The sequence below is a fragment of the Narcine bancroftii genome, chromosome 5 (genome assembly GCF_036971445.1).
Source record: "Narcine bancroftii isolate sNarBan1 chromosome 5, sNarBan1.hap1, whole genome shotgun sequence".
Lineage (NCBI taxonomy): Eukaryota > Metazoa > Chordata > Chondrichthyes > Torpediniformes > Narcinidae > Narcine > Narcine bancroftii.
The window spans coordinates 53,889,590-53,901,885 of NC_091473.1; the positions used below are offsets into that span (position 1 = coordinate 53,889,590).

Genomic DNA, 12,296 nt, shown 5'->3' on the forward strand with positions numbered 1-12,296 from the left:
ATTTTGGAGAGAACATCAAAGTATTCAAAAGTCCAGAGGGAAAACAATTAAAATGCACTGGGACTATTCAGATTTCCTTTAGTTCTGTTGCAGGTGAAATTAAAGAGACTATTAAATCAGTGCAATTTTTTTTTCTGACATGATGTAAACTAGATCCCTCACACTCTTACCCAAACACACACATTTCCCCTCCCCTCACCCCGCCCCACCTAAATTCATTTCATTTTGTGAAAGCAAAAAGAGAAAAAAAAAAGACCTCTTTTATCCTGGAAAGTTTTGTCTCTTTTAGTCTAGTAGTACTTCTTAATTCTCAAAATATGTTGGTGTCATCACCGCATGAGGACAGAAAAGGATGTTCAGTCCACAAAATCCATACCAACCATTGATAATTCCACACCAAACCCATTTTTAAATTCTCCACCCATTCTCATCAGCTGATCTCAGAATTCCCCCATTTGCCAATCCACGAAGAGCAATTTGCAGTGATCAATTAACCCATCAAAGTGCATTACTTTTGTGTGCAGGCAAATAAACAGCAGGACAACAATCTTTGTGACTGAACATCTTAGCAATGCTTTCACTTCAGTGTTTGAGGTCTCGAGAGGCAACAGTATTATTAGGCTTCATTGATGTGATACGTGAGATTTCACCACAAGGAAAATAGAACAGTTTAACATAGGAACACATGTCTGTGCTAATCTTGATGCCCATACTAAAATGAACCTCTGCTGTTGGCACAAAGTGCATATCCCCATATTCCCTGCATATTCATGTGTCTATCTCAAACAGTAGTTCTCAATCTTTTTTCTTTCCATTCACATACCACTTGAAGTATTCCCAATGCCATAGGTGCTCTGTGATTAGTAAGGGATTGCTTAAGGTGGTATGTGGGTGGAAAGAAAAAGGTTGAAAACCACTGTTTTAATCGTACCTAATTGACTTGTTATGTGCACAGTCTCATAACTCAAAAGGAAAGGGGTAAATGACAATTTTTCTCAAGCAAAATATTTCAGTAACAATTGGGTCTAGAGCAATGATTCTCAACCTTCCCTTCCCACTGATCTAGAAGCTTCTTAAATGCTACTATCACATCAGCTTTCGCCACAACTGGCAGCCTGTTCCAGGCACCCACTACTCTGTCTGAAAAATACTTGCCCACACATCTCCTTTAAACTTTACCTCACACACCTGTGATGTTACAACCATGTATCGAGATGTATGTATGTCCTGTATGGGCTGGCCTTCCCCTTGAACCTGTGCCTCCTCCCTCCCAGATATCCCCATAAAGGCTGTTACACCCAAACCCCTCCCTCAGTACCTGCCTTGGAACTGAGCCAGCAACATGCATCACAACTTTTCTCACCAGCTGGCATTTGCCCTGACAGTTTCAATCTCAGCAGTTGGTGCTCCGAGGGATATATCACTCTTCAATTTACAGGCAAGTGTAGTTAATGAGTTGAAGGAGTGAGTAAGTGCTCCAAGGTGATCTTAGGTTGGTAAAGAACAATACCTTTAAGGTGATTAAAGCCTATAAATCATGATTCTCTGTCTGATTGTGGTTGATTGGTACAACACCTTTAATACAAGTCTTTCAGTATTTGACATTTTATCCTGGGAAAATAAATTCTGACTATACAATCAATTTTATAAACTTCCATCAAGTCTCCCCTCAGCCTTCAACTGTCTAGAGGAACATCCCAAGTTTGTTCAATCTCTCCCTGCAAATCATAGTTTTTAATCCAGGTAACATCCTTCCTTCTGTACCCTTTTCCGAAGCCTGCATATGCTTGCTGAAATAGAGCAAACAGAACTGTGCACTGTACTCTAGGTACAGCCAAACCAAAGTTTAACAAAGCTAAAACATGATGTCCATACTTTGATTCTTAATCCTCTGCCCAATGAAGGAAGCATGCCTTCCCCTTAAATCACAACCCTTACGCCAGCTTTTTTTCTGACCAAGCATTTCAACCTAAATGGTATGTTTAGATTGTCTAACCATCACAAGATTATCTTTGCCTTGATTAGCAGCGGCAGAACTTTGAGACTCTGCATTTGCAGGCATTTATATGAAAAATACCAGGTAACAAAATGAAACCGCGATGAAGGGATTCATGCGCAGCAAATGCAATTGATAATACATTCCAGTCACCTGAAAGGACAGCTGTGTGAAGGACTGCTGTATAAATAAGCATATTAAATGATCTGGAACAAAACTGGATCTGTGTTAAGAAAATCAAAGCTTACATGAACTGCTCCTATGTGCTATTTTCAATCAAATTCTGCCCGAAGTAACAAGAGAGGAAGAACATATCATCTCACTTCATTTCATTAGAATATAATTATGCCTCGATGCTTTGGGAGTTTTCTTACTTTAAAGCGGCTGAGAAAAGTATACTGCAAAGAGAAGCAAAAATAGTTTAAAGCCAGTGATACAGATGTCATTAGTGTGTATTCACTTCAAATCAGTTGCACCATCACCAACAATCCAGAGTTAACAGGAAAGAGGTCACAGTCACAGACAGCTGCAGCATTGCCTTGATTTTGAATGGCAGTTCTTAATACAAACGCTCTGCCATTGCTTAGTTTGAATGCCATGGCTTTAAACTGTTCTGCTAAGTTTTAATAGATTTTAAACATCACACTGATTCAAGCCATTGCTGATTCCAATAGTGGTCCAAAGATTGGGATCTTTCATTGCAAGGTCAGGAGACCAGTTTTGTGAGGTTTGCCTCCGTTACACATGAGAGGCTGCAGATGTTGGAATCTGCAGCAACAAATAACCTGTTGGAGGAAGTCAATGTGTCAAGAAGCATCAGTGGAGAAGTTTTTGGGGCCCAAAGTCCTGATGAAGGGTTCAAGTCACAAACTTTAATCATTCTTTACCTCCTACTGATGCTTCTTGCCCTGCTCATTTCCTCCAGTCAATCGTTTGCTGTGCGACAACAGTGGAGGCTCTCAACTAAAGCATCACAACTTTTCTCACCAGCTACCATTTGCACTGACAGGTTCAATCTCAGCATTTGGTGTTCCAAGAGATATATCACTCTTCAATTTACAGGCAAGTGTGGCTAATGAGTTAAAGGGTAAATGATGAGAGTGGAGTGAGTGAGTGTTCCAAGGAGATCTTGGGTTGATGAAGAACAATACCTTCAATATTGGTTTCCAATCACACATCACAGCACCTCGACTTTCTGCGAAAGCTAAGGAAAGTTCATCTACCATCCTCACTACATTTTATAGGAGATGTATTGAGAGCATCCTGTGCAACTGCATCACCACCTGGTTTGGAAGCTCCTCCTCAGACCTCAAGATCCAGCAGAGAATAGTGAAATCAGCGGAGAAGATCATTGGGGGCTCTCTTCCTACCATGAAGGACATCTACAACATTCGATGCAGGTGAAATGCAATAAACATTGTGAAGGACTTCACTCACTCCCCAAGTAAACTATTCTCCCTTCTGCCATCTCGTAGGAGGTATTGCAGCACTCAAGCTGTTATGTCCAGATTGGGCAACAGCTTTTTCCCCCAAGCTATCAAACTCCTCCTGAACTTCCAGAACATTTGGGGATAGGGTACTATGGACTATTACTATATGAATCTAACTTATATTTATGTAAATATACTCCATGGTGCTGGAAAAAACACCATCTCATCTTTACCAGGTGAGCATGATACGAACAATAAATAAAGTGACTTGACTTACCAACACTGCTGTCTCATCACTGCGTTTACAATCAGACCATTCACATTACAACTTCTTCATGTTACGTCCAAACTACACTGCTGTGATATGCACATCCATGCTCTATTTCAGGACTTCACCTACACCAACATGTTCTTTCACTTGATAGGATACGCAACACCTCAATGCTATCTTACATTGGCTATGCAATGCTTTCACTGGATTTCCTCTCACTCATTCTGCAAGAGAACTCATTTTTGACACTCCTCCTCTTTTTTATGAGGCATGGATCACACCCTGGACATCATTCAACTCTCTGATCAGCAGTTAAATTGTCTATGTAAAGGTCAAAAAGAAACACACAAGGATTATCAAGAATGTATGAACACTGAAAGATGTGTGTATACAGTTCATGAGAATAAAGGAAACTTAAGTGGGTTAATTTTTTTTGAGGTCTGGATAGAGTAGATGTGGAGATGATGTTTCCTAAGGTGGGGGAGTTTGGGACCACAGCACAGTCTCGGAATACAAAAATGTCCCTTTAGAATAGAGATGAAGAGGAATTTCTTCATCCAGAGGGTGGTGAATTTGTAACAGTGGACAGCAGCAGAAGCCAAGTCATTGTGGATATTTAAGGTGGGGGTAGATATGTTCTTGATCAGGAAGGGAATTAAGGGTTATGGAGAAAGGAAATAAGGTTGAAGAAGACTGTAAGTTAGCCATGCTGGCATGATTGTGTGGACTTGCTGGGCCAAATCTCCTACTTGTGCTCCTATGTCTTATGGTCTTAGGTGTCACTCCCATGCATTAACATGGAAATCAGTATCCTCTGTACTTTTGAGATCTTGAGTATTGACCGACCAACCATATATGAGGGAGTGCAAGCAGAAGGGCAGCCAAGAATTATCCCCGTAGGGTGGGTGCTCATAATTCAGTCCTGGTTTTGAGATGAGATGAGGTTAATGTTCTTTCAGAAATACAATGTACAAATTCACTGAAAGTCACAGCACATACCTAAGATACACCAGCTACAATAGTATAAAGTAAATTACCATCATATCCCATGACAGAAAAAGAGATAATAAATATAAAAAGAGATAATAAATATAAATAGAGACAAAAATATTCATGGTTGCAGTTAGTGCAATAAAAAAATGTTTCAAACATATAAACAGACCTTTTGGTGGTCCCCAAGTAGTTTATAATCAGAGTTAGGTTCCTCAAGGGAGGTTGATAGCTCAGAGTTCTTGAACCCAGAGGTGCTGGACTTCAGGCTGCTGTACCTTCTGCCCAAAGGTAGCAATGAGAAAAGGTTGTGACCAAGGATGATGGCGGTCCTATATGATGTTGGCTGCCTTCTTGGAAGAAGATTATCTGAACCACAGGCAATAGCGTATGACTAAAAGCACTGTGCCAGCATCCCAGTAAATCATCAAAACTCAGTTCACTATCGGCAGACCTAAAAACTGGAAGACCAGATTCTCAGCCACACATGAAACATTTCCCTGAATGAATCACACATTCTGTTTCATTTAGCTGACTTCTGCAAGAGATTGCATCCAATTTCACTGCAAGTCTGAAACATTCTTAAATTGTCTAAGTATCTTGATTTTCTTGAGGCATATTCAGTTGAGATAATGATCCCTCATAATCTTATTTTTCAACCATGGCATTTCTATGTTACTCTCCCAAAGGTAATGATTCAGCAACCAGCATTTCATTATGTTTTCTCAAGAGATCTAACCAGAATGCTTCTCTTACATAAGCACAGATAGGAATTTTGACTGTCAACCAAAGTATTACTTTTCATACAATGGGCAGCCATGTAATGGAACATATTCAAAGGTCCATCAGATTTTTGCAAATACAATGATAAGCTGCATCTCTCATCTTTATCTTTGAGTTTTGGAACATGGTGCAAAACATGGTGAAGTTGTAATCATTTTGTTTGGTTGAACAATGCAAATGGTTCTTGTACATTAAATGAGAAAAATGGAAAATAGCTCTCCAGAGAAGTGTCACTGGATTGGGAGTAGTGTCATTTAACAAGCAAGCATTGCCTCTGACAGATGATTGCACAAAATTGTTTTAAAGATGAGGATCCTAATCTGTGAAAATTCATCAGTAATAATCCACTCTACCCCTGGGGCAAGATATGTGACATACTTAATGCTCTCTTATTTTAAAATTAAGCTTTCAAAAATGGTCCCATCAGCTATATTGAAAATGTCATGTCATCAATCCCATTAATGGAGGCAGAACAACTTGCAAAACCACAGCAACATTATTCATGGTTTTTGTTTTGCATTGCAATAGATCCATTCCATCACATCACAGGATTTTATGACACATTGTGAGAAACTCTTTTATTTTTCCCTGCCAACTTCTTTCCTTCTCTTCACTCACATGAGATTCAGTGGTGAGGTTAAAAGGGTGGAAAACATTCTGTTGTGCCTTACCCATTTCTTACCCATAATTATTAGCCAACACCTTGATATGTGAGTCAGGTTCACTCAGTATCTGAGGCAAGTTTTGTACACTTAAAATTGACTGTTGTTGGACTCAAGATGAGGTCAGTTGAAGCCACTCAGAGCAGTGATGGGACCCAGAACCTTGCTGGACCACAGGATGAGTCACTTGCCAAGCATGGGTAGTATGCAGGATACTTTTCCCCATATCAGTGTTGGTTAAAATAAGAGGACACAAGATATTTATGTCACAGTTTGGCATAGATGTGGTGGGATGAATATAATGTTTCTATGGTTTATGATCTTAGTATTCCTTGGCTAAGCTCACATTAGAATCAGGTTTATTGTCATGACCATGTGTCCCAAAATTTGTGGTTTTGCAGCCGCACTAATTGTACATTACAGGAGCAAAATTGCAGTAAATTACGGTTTCATAAATAAAATATTTAAAAATAAATAGTGCAAAAAGACAAAAATAGTGAGATAGTGTCTATAGGTTCATTGTTCAATCAGAAATCTGGTGGCAAAGGGAAATAAAATGTTTTTGTAACTTTGGGTGTGCTGTGAAGAACCAGAGCACATACTGTATTGAAAAGCACTTTGGTCAAAATTTTGTGTTGTATTATGCCAAGGCTTTCCAAGGTCATGGGTGTTGACAGCCAGATTGAGCTGCGACCACTGATATTCACATATGTTGACATATGGAATATGTAAACTGATCTGATTTATTTCTGAAAAAACTTTACATCTATGGTACAATAGAGTTAGTTTAAGTTTATTTTGGGCAGTACAGTTAGCGCAGCACAATTGCAGTGTCAGTGACGGGTTCGAATTTGCCACCGTTTGTAGTTTTCATGCTCTCCCTGTGACTGTGTGGGTTTCTTCCGGGTACTCTAGTTTCCTCTCACCCTCCAAAACATATAGGGTTGGTAGATTAATTGGATAGCACTAGTTTCATGGACAAGAAGGGCCTTCAAGTGTGCTAAATCATTAAAATTTATGAATTTTAAACTTGGCATCATAGTCAGGATAGCAATAGAATTTGGATTTATTCTGTCTCACTGCATCTGAATCCCCCTCGTATTCTAAAATAATACCATTTAAAACTTATAAGGTGGGATACATCACCAATGAATGATAAGCTTTAATTATCTCATATGAGGCTTAAACTCAAAAACATCATAACTACTGAAGGTGATACAGTGATGGAATCTCCAAGATATATAACTGCACTGAGAACCAATGACTCAAGAGTGTGAACCAAATGATTTCGTTTCTGGTATCTGGTGAATTGATAATCTTCATTCTCAAACAAACAGTGTGAGAAATATTAAGGAGTGTCATCTGAATTTTTTTTTTAAAAAAGCACACTGTTCTTAAAAATTCTAGGAATTTCAGATCCTTTAAAAACAAACTTCAATTGAGCTCATTGGGAAGAACACTAGATAAAGGGAGGGACAGTCTCCTTCTCTACATGTTTAACAAGACAATGGAAACCATGTCACACAATTAAATCACATCTTCATTACTTTGTTTTAAGTGCAAGCCTTCCAGTACTTACCAGAGTGCATCAGCCTCTACTGTACTGGAAGCAGAAATCCTCAATTACATAAATTGTCTTGTTGAAAGATTAAAATTTAACTGAAATATTCAAAATGCAGAGGAACACAGTTTTTGTTTTGGAAAGATTTTGTATTTTGACCTGTTGAGAGCTGTACCACATAGAATCAAGCCCTTCAGCCCCCTCTGTTCACACTGACTTTCATGCAAATCGATACAAAACCCATTTGCTCACACAAGATCATATCCTTCACAGCAAAATGCTAACTGCTGGACGACATCAGCAGATCAGGGAAAGTTGAGGGAAACTTCCAAAGGAGATTCATGATGTCAAGACTTCTGGCCCCCATCTTAACAATGTTTGACAGGAGCACAGATGAGAGTGTCCTATCTGAGTGCATCATTGTGTAGTATGGTAGCTGCAAAGCATTGTAGTGGATGTCAAGACAGAGGATCATGAAAATGGCTGAGAAGATCACTGGGGTCTCTTTCCTTGATTGACAACATTCACTGGGAGCATTGCTTAAATAGGGCTCAAATAGGGATCAAATCAATGAAATAAGATTCAGACAGTTGTTAGTCCTCCTCAATTAATTGTTCCATGCAAGTTAAAGAAGAAACAGATTCCAATGGATGTCCTGGAGTCGGAAAGTGATAGTGAACTTGAATAACCCCAAGGTGAGTGGTGGGATTCCAATGAACTGGTTTGGATCTCTCCACCATAAGACCATAAGACTTAGGAACCAAAATGGGCTATTCAGCCCATCAAGTCTGCCCCGCCATTTAATCACGTTTATTCATTTTTCCACTCAGCCCCATTGCCCAGCCTTCCCTTCATAAGCTTTGATGCTCTGGCTAAATGGAACCTAGCAATCTCTGCCTTAAGTACACCCAATGACATGGCCTTCACAATCACATGTAGCAACCAGCTTCAGGTGCACTCTTATCAAGAAGGATTTAATTGCATTGAAATGCAATGAAATACCACTTTTTAATATTTTTTTTATTTAGTACTTCACCATGAACCATGTTAGTAACAATATATTCAACATTAAAATATACACAGTGAGATTTTCATTTTCTCCCCTTCCCTCCACCTTCCCTACTCCCTATAACTTAAAGCAAGAAATGAAAGAAGGAATACGAAATAAATAAACAATAGAAGGAAAGAAAAGAGAAAAGAGAAAATAAAAATAAATCATGTCGTCCAATATTCATATTTAATTATTTTCCTATTTGTATCTTATCACTTCAAGAGATGGAGGTCTGAAATTGACGGTCTCTAATATACTCTAGGTATGGGTCCCCAAATTTGTTCCAATAAAACAAATTTGTCTTTTAGGTTGTAGGTAATTTTTTTATAATGGAATTTACTTGTTCATTTCTATGTACTACTGTTGTATTTTTAAGGTTGCTTCCATTTTCCAAGTTATCATTATGCACTTTTATACTTTTGCAAGTGCAATCATAATACATCTTTTTTGAACCCTGTGTAATTTTAGACCTAATTCTTTATCTTTTATGTTGTTTAACAGGAAGATTTTTGGGTCTTTTGGTATCTTATTTTTTGTAATGCTATTTAAAATTAGGTTTAAATCCTCCCAAAAAAATGCACTTTTGTATAACATATAGTTTATTTAGCCAATTGTATTGTATCATACTAAACACAAATATTTATTGTATTAATCATGGTCCCTGCACATAGTTCCTTCTATGCTTCAATTTTTATTCATATATTTAAACCTTTTTTTCCAACCTTGTTAGGGTTTATATATTGCTTCATCATTTTCCTTGTATTACAATTTGCTATATATGTTTGTAAAAATTTTTTTTACTATCAAAGTGTCGGTAATTAAGTATCCATAGCAACTACTCTCAGGTAATCATAGACTTGTTCCCAACTTTTCTTTTAAATAAGTTTTCAACTGATAGAATGAAAATATTGTACCATGTGATATTCCATATTTATTTAATTGTTCAAATGTCAATAAATTATTTCCCAAAAAGCAATCTTTTATTCTTTTAGTTCCTTTTCTTGCCCATTCATTAAAAATAAATTGTCTATTGTAATTAATAGGCTTTGCGTTAGTAACATATTTGCTATTTGATAATTTATCATCTTTCGTTCCAGATGTATTCTTTTCCATATTTTTAGTATCTGATGTAATATTGGTAGATTGTTATGTTGCACCAATATCTCATTCCATTTTATAGAGTAAGTGTTCAGGGACATTTTCTCCTAATTTATATATTTCTATCTTGAGCCAATCCAGTTTTTCTCCCATCTGATAAAAATCTGATAGCTATCTTAAATCTGCTGCCCTATAATAGTTTTTGAAATATGGTAGCTGCAAATATCCTTGTTTATGCACCCATATTAACTTTCCAAAGCCACTTGATTTTTTATTCTTCCATAAAATCTTTCTTATTAATTTATTAAATGTCATAAAAAAATTCCCAAGTCAAGAGAATTGGTGGCATTTGGAACAGATATTGTAACCATGGAAATACATTAATCTTGTTGCAGTTTACTCTCCCTATTAAAGTTAATGGTAAATCTTTCCATTTCTCGTAGTCTTCCTGCATTTTTTTTATTAATGGTTAGTAATGTAATTTATACAAATGATTTAAATTATTATCTATCTTGTTGCCTCGCTAACGTATGGCCTGTGTATAATCGACTTTGTTCACTGGCATCACTTCACTTTTATCAATATTAACCTTGTATCCTGATATCGTCCCATATTCTTTCAATTTTGTATATAAACATTTTTATTGATTTATCTGGGTCCATTAAATATACTATATAATCCGCAAATAAGCTCATTTTAAATTCTTCCTCTTTTATTCCCTTTATCGTGGGTTCTTTTCTTATCAGCTCTGCCAATGGTTCTATAACCAAAGCAAACAAGGATGGTGATAATAAGCATCCCTGCTTTGTTGACCTACTCAATTTAAAGTGTTGTGATGCATATCCATTTGTTACCACTTTTGTCAAAGGACCATTATACAATGCTCTAATCCAATTGTAATTGGGGTAATTCAATGTTTGACAAAAATGTATCTGTTTTGTCATGCTTCCCTGGCTTTTCGGTTTAATACAATTGCCAACAATTATTTTTTTTTTAATTCCATTAATCTCTAATGGGCTATATAAGTTTTTGTTTATCCTCCCTCCTTGTTGCTATGATAGTTCTGTTTTTAGTTGCCAAGCCAATATTTTGTGGGTTTTCTCTCCTAATTCATAAAACTTTGCTTTGTTTTCATAATATTTTTCTCCACTTTGTAAGTTTGCAATGTTTCATATTTTAATTTTTGCTCTGTCAATTCTGTCTTTTTCTCGATATCTTCCCTTCTCATTAAATCTTTCTCTATAGTTACTATCTCTTTCCAACTGCTCTTTTTCCCAATCATATTCTTTTAAAATCTTGGTTGTATAACTAATTATAATGTACCATATTTTCAGTGGAATAATCTATAAAGCAATTGTCAATAACAAGGGTGAGTGGTCTGATGAAAGTCTTGCATTATATTCGGTCTTTTGAACTCTCTCTTGAATCTGAGCTGACAATAAGAACATATCAATCCTAGAATAGATTTTATGTCTATTTGAATAATTGAATAATCTCTTTTTTTGGATATTGTTTTCTCCAAATATCAATTATCTTCATATCACGCATTGAGTTCAATGTAAATTTAGCTGCTTTATTTTTTATATTAGTCTTCTCGGTGTTATCTATTGATGGGTCAAGGTTAAAATTAAAGACTCCACCTAATAAAATTTGTCCTTTTGTATCTGCTATCTTTAAAATAATGTCCTCCATAAATTCCAGATCATCTTCATTAGGTGCATAAATGTTCAACAAGTTCAAAGATTCTGAATAAATGTGGAACATTATCATTATGTATCAATCTTCTGGGTCTGTTATTATTTTCTTTATCTTAATTGGCAGATTCTTATTAACTAATATCCCCTGTCTTTTGAATTGTCCAATGATGCCACTACGTGACCTACCCAGTCTCTCTCCAATTTGCAATGTTCTAACTCAGTTAAGTGTGTTTCTTGTATAAATGCTATGTCTATTTTCTCCTTTTTAAGTAGTGTTAGTGACTTTTCTCTCTTAATTTGATTGTGTATTCCATTAATATTAATAGTCATATAGTTAAATGTATTCATTTTACCCATCAATTTTCAACTCTATTCCACCTCTCCAACCCCTCCATCTCCCTTCATCTAAAATTACTCTTTAGATTGATCTTACTCTTTACTATATGCGACAACACAACTAGTAGGAAAATAACAAAAACCATAAGAAAACCAAAGAATATTATTAAAGAAAACAACATTAAATCCCCCATTACTGAGTTGCCCTTGCCACCTCACAAGACAACCACAACTCCCTTTTCTACATGGATTGTTGTTTATACTGCAAATGTCAACAGATTTTGCAGTGGACAGATTATCCCTCCTCCTCAGCCCTCCCCCAGAGAAATCATTATATATTATTCTTAAAAATATAACAAAGGCTCTGTTTTTAAACCTATTTTTTTCTTAAACATCTGTACTCAAACTATTAACATTCCAA

The 12,296-nt window shown here is 36.5% G+C and overlaps 1 protein-coding gene across 9 annotated transcripts in view; it reads right to left on the reverse strand.

Annotated features, from left to right (window-relative positions):
• The window catches only part of astn1 (astrotactin 1), a 2,519,376-nt gene that overhangs the window by 1,721,302 nt on the left and 785,778 nt on the right, over positions 1–12,296 (reverse strand). The window lies entirely within an intron of this gene.